The sequence below is a fragment of the Hyla sarda genome, chromosome 6 (genome assembly GCF_029499605.1).
Source record: "Hyla sarda isolate aHylSar1 chromosome 6, aHylSar1.hap1, whole genome shotgun sequence".
Classification (NCBI taxonomy): Eukaryota; Metazoa; Chordata; class Amphibia; order Anura; family Hylidae; genus Hyla; species Hyla sarda.
The window spans coordinates 288,148,909-288,168,718 of NC_079194.1; the positions used below are offsets into that span (position 1 = coordinate 288,148,909).

Genomic DNA, 19,810 nt, shown 5'->3' on the forward strand with positions numbered 1-19,810 from the left:
ACTTGTCAACAGATGACTTGTCTATAGGGTTAAGCAGGTGTCACGCTACGTCATCTCACCAGCAGTGGTGTACGCCATTCTCCTCCCAGTTGTCACTCTGCTCCTACATCGAACATGCCAGCTCCAGGACTTTTAGGGTCCTGTGGACATGCCGGAATTTCCGATTGCTGTCATTACTTAGCACAGTATGGAATTTCAGCATTGGAGCCATCTGGCACTTAACATTCATCTGCCGAAAGAATGGACATGTTCATTCTTTCAGCGGAATACCGAGCAGAATGCATTGTTGGCTGTAGAGACAGCAATGTCCACATGGTCCTAGACTTTACTGATTTAGTCAGGGCTGGCCACCCCAGTTCACACTTCATAAATTCCGCTCTGAGTTTCCAAGTGGAAATTTTGGGCAGAATTTGCTTGCAGCAACCACTCATTGATTTCAATAGGATTCCATGGCACAGTTCCCAACTTGGAATTTCCACAGTGTCAAAAGACTGAACACTTATTTTTCACTGGAATTTTGTGGTGAAATACTATGTGTTCAATGGTATTTTTAATCCCAATAACAGCCAATACCAGAGTCGGGAAACGGAAATCCTTATGGGCATAGTGTGCCCTAGATGCCCCTGACCTTAGCTTTAAGGGGCATTTTCCACAGTGCTTTGGTCTGAGCCATAAAGCCATTCTTAGTCCTGACTTCTGTCTGACAACCATTTATAACCAAACTCTTTTCGACTCAACCTGTGAACTAACTTCTTTGTACTGCCTTCTGGGGGGGGTAGTGACCTGGGCATTCCAGCAAAGAAATCCATATCTACTTGCAGGGTCTATGGGTAAAGATTGCACAATGCTTTGTTTAGTCTTTAGACACATATGTTTGTCACCCGTTGGGTCCAGTACTTCTGCTGACCTTATCATAACATGTATATTAGGACAGCTGTAACAAGTAAACACAAACAAGTCTTTTAAGCAATTTTATTCACAAACGCAAACTTAAATCAGCATCACTAGGAATAGAGCTACAATACAAGCCTTCATCTAGGCTGGAGCGGCTCAGCAGAAGGATACACGCTGCTACAAGCATGATAAAGCCAGATGGTTAGACGAAGAGGGAAACTCCAATCAAAGGAAGAATTGTGATACAAGGAAACACATCCCATACACAATGCTCCGAGGCCCAGCAGACAAAGGGGGGAATTTATTAGAAGTGCAGATGTTGTGCAATGCGAAGCTGCTGTGCAAAATGTATTATGTTGCACACGTCCCTTCAGAAATTTGAGCAAATGGCAAAAAGCCCCTGAAATGTGCACCTGTTAGGCTAGGTTGACACTGGAAATTTAGAGCGTAATTCAGCTTAGAAATTTCACTCGGAACGGCCGGTGCTGCAGAATCCCATTGCACACTGTAGAAGTTCAGGGATGTGGAATTCCTATGGCCCAACACCCGGGACTTGCAGTTCCGGGCGCCGGGCAGGTGATTTTTTCTGGCCCTTAGCCTGGCTTCGGGCAAGCAGGACAGGACATGACAAGCACGGCGGCACTCAGCAGTCTGTATGGAGCGGGCTCCCGACTCAACGCTCACTCCATACTCTGCAGCCCCCGGCTGTTCTCAGTAGCCGGGGGCCGCCGCTAATAGCCAGCATGCGGCGATCGCCGCAACTGGCTATTCACCTTTTAGACCGCTGCTGTCAAAGCTGACAGCGGCATCTAAAGGGACATGTGAATGCTCCCTGGTGGGCTAGTGGGGTGGATCGCAGATCACACAGATCAATGGAGTTCAATAGAACTCTATTGATCTGTATGAGAAATCTAATGATTCCTCCTAAAAGTCTAATAAAGTGTTAAAAAATATTTAAAAAAAAGTTTTAATATAAGTTTAAAAGAGAAACATTAACCCCTTCCATGTTAAAAGTTCAAATCACCCCCTTTTCCTATATAAAAACATGTAAACATAATAATAATAATAATAAAAAACATTTAGTATCGGTGAGTGCATAACTGCAAAAACTATTAAAATATCACATTATGTATCCCATACGGTAAATGACTTAAATGTAAAAAATAAATAAAATACACCAAATCACAGAATTGCAATTTTTATAATATCCCAGAAAAAAAAAAGTTAAAAAGCGATTAAAAAAGTTAGATCAATACCAAAATGGTACCGGTACAAAAAACAGATTTTGGCGCAAAAAATGAGCCCTCATACAGCCTGGTATGCGGGGGAAAAAAAAAAGGGGGGGGGGGGTCAAAAAATGGCAATTAAAAAAATTCTAAAAAGTTCTGAATTTTTTTAAAATTAGTAAAACATGTTATCTCAACCACAAGGTAAATGGCGTAGAAAATAAAACCACCAAATTTGCTAAATTATCTTTTACTATTTCAATTTCACTTCACCGATGATATCTATCTATAATTTATATTATATATATACACACACACACACACACAAAGTAGAGAGGCGACTGCAGCACACAGATTCAGTGCAAAAATAAGTGTTTCTTTTATTCCATGAACAAGAGCGACGTTTCGGTGTTCTCACAACACCATTCTCAAGCCAAATACACAGTGATCCAACAAGGTATATATACACATCAATACACATCATAAATCAGTGCAAATTGTTTAACAATTATCAATTAATCAAAAATAGTGAATAAAACCATCATACAATTTATAAAAAAAATTGTGAACAGTGTTTAGGGGATACACAAAGTATCCGAATGTTGTGAAGTGTAATTTAAAATTGCTATACAGCATACAATAAAGATAAAAACAGAGAATGGTATCATGATTATTAATTAATATCATCTGAATACATTACTCATGTAAACAGGAGAAGGCGGGATGTCAATAAGACTCACCATCCATGTCGGCCACGTCCAAATGTCTAGCGTGGGTAAAAAAACATACTGCGGCTGCGCCGCGTCCTCCATCACCATAGTGATGTAGTGTGTCATGAACTATGACCAATCAGATGCCGCCACCTCACCTTTCCCATAGTAACTATGCGGCAGTCAGCTGATCTGTAAGGAAGTGTTATGTGCATCAAACACTGGTAACGAATGAGGCGGCCACATAACAGTCACGCGATCGCACAAAGCGGTCACGTGCACAATAGGCTATCGCACGCATGCGCATCGGGCTGTCAGCCCGCACGCATGCGTGCTATCACTATTGGGCTGACCGATCACCATATCAGTTAAGGGGAAAAAATACACAAATCAGGAATAAATAAAGATAAATCCAAATCAAAATAAATCAGACCGCCATTATTTCAGTAGACCTTGTTGATAAACCCCATACATAAGTAATGTATACAGATGATATTAATTAATAATCATGATACCATTCTCTGTTTTTATCTTTATTGTATGCTGAATAGCAATTTTAAATTACACGTCACAACATTCGGACAACTTTGTGTATCCCCTAAACACTGTTCACTATTTTTTATAAATTTTATATATTGTATGATGGTTTTATTCACTATTTTTGATTAATTGATAATTATTAAACAATTTGCACTGATTTATGATGATTGATGTGTATTGATGTGTATATATACCTTGTTGGATCACTGTGTATTTGGCTTGAGAATGGTGTTGTGAGAACACCGAAACGTCGCTCTTGTTCATGGAATAAAAGAAACACTTATTTTTGCACTGAATCAGTGTGCTGCAGTCGCCTCTCTACTTTGTATCTACATTGGGCCGTGACCAGGGCCCGAGACTTGCGAGCACCTGCATATTGAATTACAGGAAGTGCTGCTTCCCCCTCCTTCTTCTAATATAATATATATATATATATATATATATATATATATATATATATATATATATATATTAGGGATCGACCGATATCGTTTTTTTTAGGGCCGATACCGATAATCTGTGGAGGTTAGGGCCGATAGCCGATAACTTATACCGATATTCGGGTATAAGTTATCGGCTATTTATCCCCCTGCGACACCGCTGCAGATCATTGATTTAAACCGGGCGCTTCAAATCAATGCACTGCAGTGGCTTTTGCGGTGCCATAGGCCGCCGCCGCCACCCGCTTCTCTCCCCCCTGCCTGTCCGGGGGTCCTGAGACCTATCTTTGGTATTTATTAAGTTTACGCCGTTCACTGCAATTGATCATTAATATTTTATTTGAATAGTTCGGACAATTTCCGCCCGTGGCGATACCAAATATGTTAATATATCTAATTGTTTTATGTTTTTTTATTTGTTAAGTGGGAAAAGAGGGTCATTTATTTATTTTGAGGGGAGGGGCTTATTCACATTTATTAAAACTCAGGGGGTGCTGAGAGTTGTAGTGATGTACCGTATAGAGAGACACGTTAGGGCAGCGTTCCCCAACCTATAACGCTCCAGCTGTTGCAAAATTACAACTTCCAGCACATCCTCACTGTCCGGGCATGCTGGAAGTTGTAGTTTTGTACCATATAGGTAAACCTTTTTTTTTTTTTTTACACCTTAATTTGTTGTGTTGGAAATGTGCACATGCACCAAATGTATTACATAGTGCAGGTACATGTTTTCTACCTCAGTACATCCATTTGTATGGTGCCTACTCTGCAACTTTTTAACCTGTTGCGCCAAATTTTTTTTAAACATGTTTATTTATGACATTTTTTTTATCACTTTTTCTCCACCTAAATGTACTAACCCATTTTTTGTGTGGTTTTTTTTTCTTCTCATTTCAGATCCATGTATGCAGAAGACTACTTCGAATTCGGTGGATTACTTCGATGACCAGCGTTTTTTTTTTTTTTTTTTTTTTGCTTAATATGAATAATAATGGTTAAAGAGGGCTTACTCTGCTACCCAGCGTCCGGAATAGTGAGTTCCTAATGCTGTGTGCGGGCTTCCATGTTCACGCCCTCCCCCCTCATGACATCACTCCCAGTCATGTGACGTCACGTCCCATCACCTCAACGCAGGAAAAACAAAAGTGAAAAACTGAAAAAACCCTTAAAAGGGGTACTCCGCCCCTAAACATATTATCACCTATCAAAAGAATAGGGGTTAAGATGTCTGATCGCGGGGGTCCCGCCTCTGGGAACCCCCACGATCTCTGTTGCGGCACCCCCAGACATCAGGCACACGGAGTGAACTTCACTCAATGCCAGATGACTGGCAATGTGGGGCAGAGGCTCATGCCATCACGGCCACGCCCCACTCGAGATGTCATGGTCATGCCCCCTAAATGCAAATCTATGGGAGGGGGAGTGATGGCCATCACACCCCCTCCCATAGACTTGCATTTAGAGGGCGGTCATAACGTCACGAGCCTACGGCGCTGTACCCGACACTCTAAACGAATGCCAGGTGCAGCAGGGAGATCGCGGGGTCCTGCTGGTGAAAATAAGATGTCTAGGATAGGGGATGAGATGTCTAGGGGCGGAGTACCCCTTTAAGGGGTTAAACTTACTCTAGTGACTGATGTTGTTGCTGTTTTTTGCCCCCAAGAGTGAGTATTTATTTTGCCTCTTAATTCATTCAGCCCCAGGAGACGTTAATATGTACTAATATTATAAAGCATAAAGTGCATTGAGAAGATGCTATAGACTCATTTACTGTCTGCGGGAACAGATTGCAGCTTTGATGACTTCTTTGCTTTTCATTAAGTAGAAATGAACACTGTCAGATAAACAGACTCCCAAAAATGTCTGCATTCGGGTCCTATCATTTAATTATTATTTTTTTCCCTCCTCCTTTCCAACACTGTTGTCTGTCACCGATAAAAACTCTATTCACTGGAAGGCATTGATGTAATGAAGAGGCAAAGCACATTAAATGTGATGTGTAACGCAGTGAATCAGCCGCTGCCGGAGTAATGTCCAAGCCATTTATCCACCTGATTGTGCACTTCATGTCTTGCTCCTTCTTTCCTCTGTTCATGTATAATTGAGCCGAGTGCCTCTGACTTGAGTAACAGAGCTGTAGTGGGGTTTTTATTTAGCTTAAGTCTGCAGTATTAAAATGTTCTCGTTGTCATGTACGTGGGATTTGCCGTCTCCAAAAGACCTTATCAAATGCAGCCAGTTGGCGCTGCAATTGCAGAAGGGCAGGGGAGCTCTCACAATGGAGTATAATTAGAAGCCAAGATGAACTCTTACACCACGCGCTTTACTCTACCTGAGCTCTGGATGGTAAGCGGTCCGCTTAGCAAACCAATACAAAATAATCTGAATTTTTGGCTCTGACTTTTTAACTAGAAACTGCTCACCTATTACACTGGTATTGTAAAGTTGAGATATTAAAATGCTCTTTTACACACTCACCAAAGTCATATAGCGACATTTGTTTTATTCCAACACAGCTGCATCCATGTGATTTATTAATTTATACGGGTCATATAATCGCCAGCCTGACCTACAGGATGACATCACCTACAGGCTCACAGACCCCTCCCCTCAGATCTGTATACTGCTGCTATTTCTATAGGATCAGGATATATAGTAGTTCAATACTGCTCCTGAGGTTGCATAAACACATTGCTAGAATTCTGCAAATCACAGTGAACAAACGGGGAGATTTATCAAAACCTTTGAAAAGGAAGAGTGGTGCGATTGCTCGTAGCAACCAGACAAAAAATAAAAAAATAAAAAGCCACTGAAAAATAAAGAAGCTATCTAAATGGTTGCTATGGACAACCGCTCTCTCTCCACCCACGTTTTGATAAAGCTCTCCTTCAATGTGTGAAAAAAGCCTAAAGATTTCAAATCTTTATTAAAAACTTGAATACGGATTATAGGTCAAATCACTTTTGCCTCATAGCAATACGTCTTTAAAATACCAACACTTTGAATAAGCAAATGCATCAAAACTGTACATAATGTGAACTGACCTCAACTCACTTAAGGGTCTAATCTGTTCATCTGGGTAACCTAAAGTACTAGCAGCCTAACCAGATGCAGTGATGAGACTCCACACCATCAGCAAAAGGATTCAATGAAAATGTAGGCTGACTCGCTATCCTTTGGATAGGGGATAAGATGTCTAAGCGCCGGAGTACCCCTTTAAGTTGTATTCAATCTTCTGGACTGTAGCTGTGGCATATTAGTTAAAGGGGTATACTTATTTTTCGAAAGTTCCCCACTAACCACAAAGGGGCTATTAAGCAGATCGCTGATCCAACAAACCTCATTTGAATACGTGCACCACCAGCACTTTGAATTATTGTGATTGATGGTATCCCAGCAGATGGACCCTCACCAATCTGCTAGATATAAAACTTTCCAAAACTACAATACCATTTAGAACCAATCAGCAGCACTACACAAAGTTGCAGTATAGTCCTAGACTAAACGTCCACCAAATGCTTGTAGGTCAGCATCATCAACCTCTGGCAAAACTACAATTCTCATGAGCCCTGACAGCAGAATCATGAAGGGAGTTGTAGTTTTGTCTCAGCTGAAGAGCCAGAAGTAGTTTTTGTATAAAGCTCCAGCGGCATGACTTTATGGACAAAGGGCTTGTGCATATGGTATATGACCGTACAAGATGGGATCTGATTCAGCCCCTATCAATTAATTACACAGCTCCTCAAAGCCGTGTGTGCAAAAATACCCCAAAAATCTAAAAACAGAATTGTTCTTTCTTGAACATTAATCAGCAAATAAACCCTCTGGGAAGGGAAAACATGTGACATCTGGCTGCAATTTCTAGCACATTATGCGCAGCATATAAAAGGTCAGGCAACTTCAGGTTGGCATCACTGTTTTCAGACGTCAAAGTGTTGGTGTAATTTTCAGTAGCTTTTTCAGAACATGTTAGTACCCAGAGTAAAATGAATTTTAAACTTTGCATTACCTTTCAAATGTCCTAAATATGCACTTTAACAAATACCCAGAATCTGGATCAAGGCTCAACTCATTTTTCTCATGACATATTCTACTTTATGTTAGTGGTAAATTTTTGTCACTTCTCTGGCTCTCTGCTTGTAAAGAAAAGGGACATGTCAAATAAATTACATATTGATTCACATATACAATGTGTCTACTTTATGTTTCCATCATAAAGTTGACATGTTTTTACTTTTTGAAGACATCAGAGGGCTTCAAAGTATAGCAGCAATTTTCCACGAAAATTTCAAAATCAGAATTTTTCAGGGACCAGTTCAGTTTAGAAGTGAATTTGAGGGTCTTTATGTTGGAAATCCCCAATGATGGACCCCATTATGAAAAATGCACCCCTCAAAGTATTCAAAATGACATTCAGGAAGTTTGTTAACCCTTTAGATGTTTAAAGGATTGGCAGCAAAATGGAGGAGAATAATCTAAATTTTTTACACTAATATGTTATTGTAGACCCATGATTTAAAAATTTTTTTTACAAGGGGTAAAGGGATAAAAGGTTTAAAAAAAAAAAAAAAAAAAAAAAAGCCCCCCAAAACTTGTAATTCATTTTCTCTCGAGTAAGGAAATACCTCATATGTGGATGTAAAGTGCTCTGTGGGTGCACTAGAGGGCTCAGAATGGAAGGAGCGACATTGGGCTTTTGGAGAGCGAATTTTGCTGAAATGGTTTTTGGGGGGCATGTCGCATTTAGGAAGCCCTCATGATGCCAGAAGAGTTTTAAAAAATAAATAAATAAAAATAATACATGACATAGTATTTTGGAAACACCCCTCATGCTATGCCCCCATGCTGCCAGAACAGAGGTGTGGTGTAGTGTAGTGTATTGTTTTTAGGGTACATTCACATGGGCGGGGGTTCACAGTGAGTTTTCTGCTGGGAATTTGAGCTGCGGCGGAAAATTTGTCACAGCTCAAACTTGTAGAAGGAAAAAGACTAAGCCCTGTACATTTACATGGGGAGGGCACCCCAAACCTTCAGCTGTTGCAAAACTACAACTCCCAGAATGCACTGACAGACCGTACATGCCGGGAGTTGTAGTTTTTGCAACAGCTGTAGCCACACTGGTGGGTAACCAATAAGTTAGGATACAGACTGTCTCAGTGATTCCAACCCGCATGCCTCCAGCTGTTGCAAAACTACACCTCCCTGCATGTACGGTCTGTCAGTGCTTTCTGAGAGTTGTAGTTTTGCAAAAGCTGGAGACACACTGGTTGGAATCACTGAGTTAGGAAACAGACTCAAGCTCAGTGTTTCCCAACCAGTGTGCCTACAGCTGTTGCAAAACTACAACTCCCAGCATGCACTGACAGCCAAAAGGCATGCTAGGAGTTGTAGTTATGCAACATCTGGGGAAGAACAGTTTTGAGACCGCGAAGTAGTGGTCTTCAAACTGTAGCCCTCCAGATGTTGCAAAACTACAACTCCAAGCATGCCCATACTGTCCAGGCATGTTGGGAGTTGTAGTTCTGCAACACCTGAAGGGCCAGATATTGCAGAACTACCCTGTGATCAGACATCTTATAAGATGTCTAGGGGCGGAGTACACTTTTAATGGGACAAGAGACAAAAAAGCAGCAACACTGAAGAAAACAAATTGCGTTTCCGGTGTCAGGAACAAAACGCAACCCAGTATTTACAAGAAAGCTTGACTGCTATTTATTTTACTTAGATTGATTTAAGGATTAACTAAGGCGTAAATATTAAATCTTTGTATACAGATTGATTAGTAAATGAGGGCCCTCAACATCAAACATTATTCTTCTATGCTTAGCTGCTGTTACTGCGGCAATGGTTAGTTTCTATTGTCCATAATGTGAGAGTGTGAAAGATTTTAGGGGGAGATTTATCAAATCCTGTCCAGAGGAAAAGTTGCTGAGTTGCCCATAGCAACCAATCAGATCGCTTCTTTCATATTTTTTTTTTTTTTTTAAAGGCCTCTGCAAAATGAAAGAAGCAATCTGATTGGTTGCTATGGGCAACTTTTCCTCTGGACAGATTTTGATAAACCTCCCCCTTAATGACTAAAATTATGCAATACTAACCGATTTGGGCATGGTATTTATTTTTCTAAAATCTGGAGAAAGTGAAGAACTATGATTGCGATAAAAAAAAAAAATCTATTTTTTTTTGGCGTTCTCTCCATGTGAGGGTTATAAGGGGGGTGCGATAAAATGTGCTTATAATTTGGAACAGTACACTCACATTGGAGGGTTACGAGTGTGCTTCCCGCTGCAGGTGTTCCACGGAAGATTTTCCGCAGCAGATTACAACACCCGCAGCAGTTCAAACCCATGACGGGAAACACGCTCGTAAATCCTCTGTGTGAACGTACCCTAAAAGAAATGTTTGGAGAGCTCTGTAATTGTAATAAGAGCTGGAGTGCCAAGCAGGCGATCATGGGGGGGGGGTCCCAGCAGTCGGACCCCTTGCGATCAGACACTTTGATAAGTTGTACAACACCAAAAGTATTCCTTTAATGCAATTTAGGATACACATAAAGAGATTTCAAAAGATCGTAATAAAAAAATATATATATTTATTTAATATTAAGCAAAATCCTCTCCATTTAAAAGCTGCAGGGGACATACAGCATACATATGCACATGGCACGGGGACACGTTGTTCTGAAATCTTTCATAGACGAGGCCTGGAGGACATAAGAATCGACCTTATGAGAGACAGTGAAGCAGAACTCTCCAGCTGTCTGTCAATCAAGCTGCAAGACTGCTTTTCCTTACCGCCCTCCTTAAGCACTTCTGCCAGCAAGTACAAGAGGGAACTGTATGTCAGCCATTTGTTTCTATGGCAACACAGATGGGTCATTTTTACAAAAGACACTTATCAATGGTAAAATATCCCGAGACCGATGATCAATTTCCTTATGTACACTAGAACAGTAGGGAAACCTGTGACTATGCATACTAAAAGAGCTTGCTAGGAGGGAAAAAACACGAGAGAAAGAATGCATTTAAAAGCTGTTTTCATCTCGGTGCACAACTCTGCCTATGATCATAATAATGGCACAACTCCGTGAAGACTACTGCAGACTTACATGTGTTTGACGGTATAGCAGACACGGATGTCAAAACAGTTCTGTGCGTCAGGAGACTTTAACTCCTTCAAGCATAATGATTATATATATATATATATATATATATATATATATACACACACACACACACACACACACTATGAGGACTATGAGGGGAGAAAGTGGGAAACTGGGCGATGCAGCCGGACGGACAAGCATTTTCGGTACTGGGGGCTACTATCAGGTGGGGTTCACACCACAGAATCTACAGCCGGAACTTTCGACGGACATCCCGGGGGCAGTGTGCAGACAGCATTGCTGTCCCCATAGACTGCAATGCATTTCTGAGCAGATCTGCTAATAGAATGTGAGGTCCTAGCGCTGCCCCCTGGATCTCCAGCTACATAACAGTGGTAGCAGTTATGTAGATTTCTAGGCGACAGAAATTTTAGTTGGTGTATTGGCTCAACATACTGTCTATCTTGTGATGGACTTTCTGTTCTTATACACTCTAGCTGGGAATTCAGCCACTATGTGGGTGGGATTACAGTCAGGAAGGTAAAGTGGGAGACATAAGAGTTGGCTGAATTTCTGGCTAGAGTATACACAAGAACAGGAAGTCTGTTACAGGATATACACAAGACAACAGAGCACACAGTTCGCATCAAAGGCAAATAGAAAGCCTTTGCTTTGTTTTGGGGTGCCTTACTAATTGATTGAGGACAACTTGTTGGCTTCCAACAGCATGAAAGACGACAAAAAGGCAGTAAAATTACCTAACTTTCCAATATAGGTTTATTACACAGTTAAAAATAAAATTTCGCCGGAACACCCCTTTAAATGTGACAATGTGAATTGCATTTCTGGCTGCTTTTAGTCTCACATACTTGAATAGAAATCCCTGATTCACATGATCTAAGATTCACATGACTCACAATGAGAGCACCACAACTACCAACAAAATAAAAAAAAATAAAAAATAAAACATGTACTTAAACACTATAGGGGGATGTTACAAAAACTACATTATAAAGTACACACACTGTTGCTGTTTTTGTGGCTTAAGTAACACAAACAAATTATATTGTGTGTGTAGGGATCCAGGAGGTATGCCAAGAGTAGACATGTTTTAGCTGTGGAATTATGTCACAGACTGCCCTATATCTGCTAAAGGTGTTTTTTTTTTAGGTCAAATTTCTGACTGGACTCACATGGTTACACTAAAAAAACATTTCTTTTTGGTGAACCCTTTTCAAAATTGCACATAAAACTGGTGCACCTGACAAACCCTGGGAGCAGAGACTAGTGATGCTATACAAAGCCCCTCCAGATTTAAGCCAATAATTTCTACTTTCAGATACTCAGCTCTATTTTCTGCAACAATCTAACTAAACGCTTTACGAATACTAAGAATGTGGAGCACAAAAGATAACAAAAACGGGTATGAATAAAATGGGGTCAACACAAAAGTAAAAGGCTTCAGACAACTCTGCATCTACAGGGCGACACAAAATGAATAATTCTGCAAATGACAATACAGACAGAAACAAGAACAAAATTGTGAAATTGGCAGTGACGGTAAATAGTAACCAGGAAAAAAATAAATTGACATCTTGTCAAAACTGTAGTCTGACGGAGGGTTACCCAGCATCCTTGTGAGAACATTTGTCCATCATCTACAATAAAACGAGGGGTATTGGGGCATCGATCATACCAGCTCTGGGGCTATCAGGTTCCATCATATTTTGTCGAGGAGAGAAAAAAAAAATAGTATGCAGCACTATTTCTGTCAAAATGCCAGACACCATGATGGATTTCATTACAGATAACAGGGATGGATTTAGTGCTCCGTCATGCATGTCTTTCTGACGGAATGAAGAGATAATGTGTCTCCTTGAGCAGACCACCAAACTGGCAATTGGAGTCTTCTAAGACATTCAATGCTCCATGGCAGAGGCCCCCAACCCAGCCCTCAAGGCCCACAAACAGTCCAGGATTTACATTTTTAAATTTTATTTATTTATTTTTTTGCTTCACTAGCACCTACTGGAGGCAGCTTCCCTTCAAATCAATACTCTATCCTCAGGGTATGTTCACATGTACAGGATCTGCTGTATATTTTGCTGCATACAGTGACCCCCCCCCCCCCCCCCGACCTACGATGGGCCCGACATACAATCATTTCAACATACGATGCTTTTGTATGTCGGGGCCATCGCATAAACGGCTTTCCGGCAGCACAGACTGCTTCAGCTGCCGCCGGATAGCAGTTTACGGTGCCCCGTGAGCTCCGGTGAAGGTCTCCTACCTGTCCTCGGGGCTCCGTAGCGTCCTTTTCGGGATCCCCTGCATCGTCGGCGCTCTCCATCGTCATCACATCGCTGCACACGCCGTCCCGTCATCCAATAGGAGCGGCGTGCATAACAACGCGATGGCGGCGACTGAGAGAGAAGATGCCGGGGAAGCAGAGGCCTTACCGGAGCGTCGGGGACACCCTGGGGACGTGGCGACAGCGATGGGAGGCGACATCCAGGGCAGCGGTGATGGTCTGGAGCGGCGGGGACAGGTGAGTACTACTTCCTCTACCAGTGGTCTTCAACCTGCGGACCTCCAGATGTTGCAAAACTACAACTCCCAGCATGCCCGGACAGCCGTTGGCTGTCCGGGCATGCTGGGTGTTGTAGTTTTGCAACATCTGGAGGTCCGCAGGTTGAAGACCACTATCCTATACTTTACATTGCACGGATCCCTCAGCATACGATGGTTTCAACAAACGACGGTCCATTTGGAACGGATTACCATCGTATGTTGAGGGACCACTGTATTTTGTGCAGCTGATTTTGCTGCCCATTGAAATTTATGGGTAGCAAAATCAGCTGCACAAAATATGCAGCAAAAATATACAGCAGATCCTGCCCGTGTAAACACCCTTAAAATATAACAAGGGATTATATATTATAAGCAGAGTCAGAATTTGTACCCATCTGTAGACAAATGTTTGGCGGGGGGGGGGGGGGTGTTCTTGCCCCTTGTAAGTAAAGAGCAGAGTGCTTCCTAGATAGTTGAAAGGTCTTCAATGTGGGACTGAGACTGTATTCGTTGTTCTTGAGGGAACCACCAAATTAGGTTAGAGAGTGTTATAAACTGTGCAAAGCTTTATGGAGGGGAAAAAAAAAAAAAAAGGATGCAAAACTGACTAGTCACTACTTTGTGTGCCCACAAGTACATTCACAAGACTGATTCCTGCTAGAAGGAAGTGACAGGCATTGGTTTATTAGTTTCATTTATTCCTTCCACTGCCTCTTGTTGCTATGGTAATGGCATTTTGTACATTAAATTAGAGCGTACGTTATTCTAAAAAAGTCGAAAATGGCACTTAATGCTCCAGAAATTAAGTGCAGAACATTTGTGACTGCGGTACGATGAGGTTTACACCAAACTGTGTAGAACTGCAGAGCAGGATTAAGAACTTGTGTTAAATGAATGGAGCAGTGTTCCTCCAGCTGTAGCAGAACTACAACTCCCAGCATGCCCATTATAGGTAAGTGCTCTATCACCAAAATGCATACATAAAAAAAAGTATGCCCAGCTCTGCTACACATGCAGCGGGGTAGAGTTTGTGCAGGGTCAGCCTGCCGCACGCAGTTCATAGAGCAGTCAATGATGTCTAGTGACGTATCCATCTGAAGTGATGCCGGCCGCAAAATATTTCAGGTCTCAGGACTCCCCCCTGTAAGCACTGCACAGCGCTACACCCTTTAGGTTCGGAATCCACCTGAAATATGTGGGCTGTGAATTTAGCAAGTGGGCTCATACAATCTGATCAAAACGTATACATACAATCTTGTGTTAGTTATTTTTTTTTACATTGTGCTGACAAGTCTGTTTAATTTATAAAATGTGCAGCCATGTTTTTGTTTATTTTCTTAATTTGTGATACATTCAGTTTAACATAAATACCTTTAACTTCTTAAAGGACAACTGTAGTGGTAAACATTTATATATGCCTGTGCCTCAAAAATAAACAAAATAAACTCATACATACCTTCCTACGAGCCCCCGTTGGTCCGGCACAGGCCTCATGGTCCAGAAGTGCTGATGTCATTCCACTTCCTGGGGACGGGGACGCCGCAGAGCCGTCTGTGTATCATCGACCGTAGCAATGTCCCGCCCCGGCTGGTGATAGGCAGAGCCCACTGTCATGTAAAGAGCTCTGGCCAGCTTCTTACATGACAGTGGGCTCAGCCTATCACCGACCAGGGCGGGACATCGCTACGGCCAGTGCTACGCCGACGGCTCTGCGGCGTCCCCGTCCCCAGGAAGTGGAATGACATCAGCACTGCCGGACCATGAGGCCTGTGCCGGACCAACGGGGGCTCGTAGGAAGGTATGTATGAGTTTATTTTGTTTATTTTCGAGGCACGGGCATATATAAATGTGTACCACTGCAGTTGTCCTTTAAGGACACAGCAGCTTTTTGGGAAATGTAGTTTTTGCGCAGTGCACCTTATGGTAAAAGTGACATGTTGATATATATATTCTGAGGGTCAATACGTTTACGACAACCATAACAGAAAGTGTACAGCGTGAAAACATTAAATTTGCTAAATTGCTGTTTTCTTTTCAATTTTCCAACATAAATAAAATTTGTTTGGTTGCGCCGTACATTTTATGGTAAAATAAGTGATGTCATTACAAAGTACAATTGGTGACGCAAAAAACAAGCCTTCATATGTGTCTGTGGATGGAAATATAAATGAGTTATGATTTTTAGAAGGCGAGGAGGAAAAAACCAAAATGCAAAAATAAAATTGGTCTGGTCTTTAAAGGAGAACTCCAGAATATAAAAATTGTTCCCCATACTGCCATCAGAAAAAAAATAAAGATGTACATACCTTCCTCCGCTCCCCTGTGGGCCTCAGGTAACCGGCTCCAGTCTCCGCCGCGATCCTCTTCCTGGTTGCCAGTGGTCGGCAAATCATACTGCGCTCAGCCAATCACCAACCGCTGCGAAGCCCAGCCTATCGCCGGCAGCAGGTGCCGGTGTAGTGAAGAATTGGGTGTCTTCACACGTTTTCACACTGCCGCTCAGCCTATCGCCGGCTGAGTCGGGACTTCACTGCAGCCGGTGATTCGCTGAGTACAGTATGACTCGCCGACCACTGGCAACCAGGAAGAGGATCGCGGCGGAGACCGGAGCCGGTTACCAGAGGTATGGAGGACAATTTTTATATTCTTGTGTTCTCCTTTAATGGCAAAATGGGCCTGGTCCTTAAAGGGGTATTCCAGGAAAAAACTATCAACTGGCTCCAGAAAGTTAAACAGATTTGTAAATTACTTCCATTAAAAAATCTTAATCCTTTCAATAATTATCAGCTGCTGAAGTTGAGTTGTTCTTTTCTGTCTACAGTGCTCTCTGCTGACATCTCTGCTTGTCTCAGGAACTGCACAGAGTAGAAGAGGTTTGCTATGGGGATTTGCTTCTAAACTGGGCGGTTCCTGAGACACATGTCATCAGAGAGCACTTAGACAGAAAAGAACAACTCAACTTCAGCAGCTCATAAGTACTGAAAGGATTAAGATTTTTTAATAGAAGTAATTTACAAATCTGTTTAACTTTCTGGAGCCAGTTGATAGATAAAAAAAAGTTTTTTCCTGGATAACCCCTTTAAAACCCAGTATGCTATTGCATAGCATTACTTAGTGTGAACTGCACTCTCCTAGTAGCGTCTGCGAGACCAACACGGACTACAGCAGGAGAAAACACACAAATACATTGGGGGCGATTGGACATGTAGTCTGTGCCACACCTCATCAGAAACCTCTTAAAGGAGTACTCTGACGAAAAATAACTTATCCCACAGGATAGGGGATAAGTTATATTTCGCCAGATATCTCCTTTGTCAGTCATTCAATTTGAGTGGATCACTCAGTCTGTACAGTGAGCGCAGTTCCTGCATTCACTTCATAGAAGGACTGTAGAGTGCAACGTACATGTACTTCACTGTGCGCCAAAACCCAGGTGGCAGCGCCGTACATTTATGTCACCTGTTTCCTAAAACATAATTAAAAAAATCTAAAAAGTGAAGGTGTGCAGCTCAACAACATAGACTTAACCAGGGAGCCAAGGTTACCTGAAAGGCACTATATACAAGGTTCCTAAATATGTAATCTGAACAGGTAAACAATGATAATCAGTCCTCAAGTGTTCACTGTGGGGATATTGGAAATGGGACAAGGGGTGCGGGAAATGGGCAATAGACACTACCCCACCCCTCCTCCGATTCCCGATATCCCCACAGTGTTCACGTGAAGACTGATTGTTTACCTGTTAAGGTAATAAAGTAACCGGTTTTCTTAGGGCCTCTCCTCTATGGTTTGTTGGCTATAAAGATTTAAATTAGAAAACACTTTTGAAATGGAGCAAGAGGCTTTATATAATTAGCCATGTTTGACATGCAAATTATTTTCAGTGACGCTCAACAGATATGCTTGACCTTCAAGTAGGAAAGAGAAATTTAAGAATAATTAAAGTATAAACCTCAAGCTCTTCTGATGACACACAGATCTAAGCGAGACAGAAATGATACAGAAAGAGAATTACAGGAAATCCATTTAAGCTAAGTCAGAGCACGCTGCATCATTTACGACTGGTCAAGAATGCATAAATACAAAAAAAAGAGACTGCCCACTGAGCGCAAAAATAAAGCGATCATACGATGACATCTGCGGGTACATAACTCTGCTGCAAGTAACCAGGCACCTGTCTCCTTAGCGGGATAAGTTCCTATGGTATTTAAATAGCTGTCGCTCCCAGATTACAGGCTTCCATTTGTGATGCTGCTCACGTCTGCGGTCTGCACTGTCACAAACTCCTCACACAGAGGCCTTAAAATGTGTCATCACCTGCAAAGGAACTAACCTGGAGGGATGTAACATGGGGCCTAGAGCATCCAGGTTGAGGTGTTTGTAGATGGCGATAAGAGAAAAGAACTAGAGCAGAAAATAGTTGTAACTACGGCCGGTAGTAAAATAACCTTCTGATTGAGGGTCTATCATGGGAGACAATAACACAATTAAATTGCAGATCTGATGGGACCTAATTACACCAAAATATACTGCAAACTCCTATATTAGCAATCTGAGCCTAGCAAGAATAACAAGCAAACAGCGGGTGCTACAGATCTACCCCCTGTTATTTTAGTGCTACAATTTAGCAAATAATCCGACTGCATTCCCGAGCAAGGGAGAAGAATTCTGCTCTAAAAAGTTTACACCATGGTGGAAGCTCCGGACTGACACAGCATGTATGCGGAGAGGGAAAGAGGGCTGAAAATGATTTTTATGTAAATATGTTCAAGACTGCAGCTGGGATTACACTTTAATGCCTGGGAGGGGTCAGACTGTACAAGGGTTATTTTATTTATTTATTGACACTCTTTCTTTCCAGAACAATGAAGAGGGAGCTTTACTTGCATAACCCAAGAAATAATTCTGGAATATAATATATAATAGCTTGTTATAAAGCTGTATTGTGCTATTTCTCTACAACTATGGGGATAGAAAATGTGTATATTTTATGTGTTTAAATGCTTTGCAGAATAAATGCATGTTTAACCCCCTCCCCCATTTACCTGGAAGTGTGTACTTCCCTCATATTCATCAAAGGTGCCAGATCTTCATAAATAGAAACTTGTCTACATCTTAGATACTTTGCTAAGTGTGGTCAAAGTTGAGTTTGCGCAAAAAAGTCACAGCTATTTTCAACCACTGCGCCGAAATTTGCCGTAAATTACAATTAAAAAAAAGACTGGATAAAACCAGTGATAATTTCCCCCTTAGACAAATGCAATAGATTTACCGTATATGCCGGCATATAAGACGACCCCCAGCTTTTACAGTTAAAATATAGAGTTTGGGATATACTCGCCATATAAGACTACCCCTTCTACCGCGATGTACAGTACCTTGTAGTTCCCCCCACATTAGGTAGGCATCATGTTCCCCCCACATTAGGTAGGCAGTATAGTTCCCCCCACATTAGGTAGGCAGCATAGTTCCCCCACATTAAGATGGCAGTTCCCCCACATTAGATTGCAAGCTCCCCCACATTAGGTCGGCAGTTCCCCCACAACAGTAGGCAGCTCCCCCCACATTAGATTGGCAGCTCCCCCCAACAGACATACAGCTTCCAGCCATATACAGTGTATGGCTGCAGGCTGTATGTCTGTACTGGTCTGCCCCCACAGTGTTCCGATCACCGCTCCTCCGGCCCGGGGTCACCATCTACTGCTATGGCCTATGGACCATGGCAGTAGGTGCCGGGACCAGGTAGCGGTGACCGGATCACTTAAGATAGCACGGCCGGTCACTCCCCAGGCCCTGGTCGGCGCGCGTCCTCCTGGTCCTGCGCTCCTCTGCCTCTATGGTTGTAGGCACGTGACGTCACTGACGGGGAATGGTAAGTGACCGGCGGACATCCTTATGATTTTTCGGGACACAGGGAGGTCTGGCATAGGAATACCTATGATTATCTGCCCGGGCCGGCTCCTGTGTGTGGCTGTAGGCGGGGGCCGGCCAGAGCAGGTAAAAGCCAATACTGTATACTAAAAACTAGGGGGCCTCCAGCTGTTGTAAAACTACAACTCCCAGCATGCCCGGACAGCCTTTGCCGTGCTGGGAGTTGTAGTTTCACAGCAGCTGGAGGCACCCTTGTTTTTGGTATACAGTATTGGTTTTTACCTGCTCGGGCCGGCCCCTGCCTGCAGCCACACACAAGAGCCGGCCTAGGCAGATAATCAGAAGTTTTCCTATCCCGGACCTCAATACCCGGCGTATAAGACGACCCCCGACTTTTCAGAAGAAATTTCGGGGTTAAAAAGTCGTCTTATACGCCGGGATATACGGTATTAA

At 42.4% G+C, this 19,810-nt stretch overlaps 1 protein-coding gene across 8 annotated transcripts in view; it reads right to left on the reverse strand.

Annotated features, from left to right (window-relative positions):
* PHF21A (PHD finger protein 21A) overlaps positions 1-19,810 on the reverse strand; it is a 195,111-nt gene that overhangs the window by 78,317 nt on the left and 96,984 nt on the right. Inside the window, exon 1 of one of the 8 annotated variants that reach the window (XM_056527637.1) lies at positions 7,820-7,940. The exons of the other annotated variants lie outside the window; for them this stretch is intronic. The gene's annotated coding sequence lies outside the window, so the exon portion shown is untranslated. Of the gene's footprint in view, positions 1-7,819; positions 7,941-19,810 lie in introns of those variants that run through there. 8 annotated transcript variants of the gene reach the window in all.